Raw genomic sequence first — 1,228 nt, 5'->3', positions numbered from 1 at the left:
TGTTCTTGGACAGTAAGATTAACTACTACCACCTTGTTCTTATGGAGGTACTAAGAAGTATTTTTAAGCCCAGTACTATCCCTAGAGAATGTGGGCAGTGTGAACTTACACAGGATGACACTGTCATAAAGAGTTGACACTGCAATAACTGTCTATAAATTGTTTGTGCCATGTTTCAGCAGAAATTAAAAAATTTAAATATCTCTGAATTTAGTTTTAACAGCAAAAATACATTTTGTAATCTGTTTGTTGTTCTTAAGTGCCATTGAGTCGGTTCCGACCCATAGCGACCTTGCATAGGGTTTCCAAGGAGTGACTGTTGAGCTTGAACCACCGACCTTGCAGTTCAAATAGCTTTGAAGTCTGGCACATTAACCCACAACGCCACACCAGAACTCCCAGTTTAGATGTGTCAATATATCAGCATATCTAAAACTCTTTTCTAATTTACTTTGAACATTTGGTCATTACCCAATTACAGGTATTCTTTAAAATATGTGGTTTTGTCTGCATGTAAGACATACATTCAATATTGTTTTCATTATAGCCTGTGTTTTTATAGTTGCTGATTTGTCAAGTTTTCTGGTGCTTTACTGACAATAACGTGTTGCATTTGTGAAACTATCTACAACTGTTTTTGAGAATGAATTTATAATTTAAAAAAGGAGAAAAATCAGAAAAGGCTTTTGCTCCATCATTAATAATATAGCTAATGTTTTAAATGATTTTATAATTTAATGTAGAAACATTTACAGAACATGTTTGTTAGTCCCCACAATTTAAAAAACGTAATATTTTAGCAATTAGAACTAAATTTATTACATAATTTCTATGATTAAAATAGATAATAAACATTACTAAGGTTTCTGTATGGTCTGGTACAAGAGAAGGTAGATGGGTTGTGAGGATATTGCACTATGAATTGCTACACTGGGTGACAGCAATCCAAGTGATGTCACTGGTTAAGCCAAAAGAAATAAATACAAAATGTTTCATGCTGTTAAAGTTATTATGTGCCATCGAGTCAGTAACGACTCATAGCGACCGTATGCACAACAGAACGAAACAGTAAAAACAAACTTCCAATATATCTGGGAACTTGTTGTTGTTGTCAAGTACCATCGTTGTTTTTCTTAGGTGTCATCGATTCGTAACTGACTCATAGCGACCCCATGCACAGCAGAACGAAACAACATCCGATCCTGGGCCAACCTCACTACCGCTGCCA

Source organism: Chrysochloris asiatica, unplaced genomic scaffold (assembly GCF_000296735.1).
Source record: "Chrysochloris asiatica unplaced genomic scaffold, ChrAsi1.0 scaffold00111, whole genome shotgun sequence".
Classification (NCBI taxonomy): Eukaryota; Metazoa; Chordata; class Mammalia; order Afrosoricida; family Chrysochloridae; genus Chrysochloris; species Chrysochloris asiatica.
Note: the sequence above shows the minus strand (reverse complement) of the source record.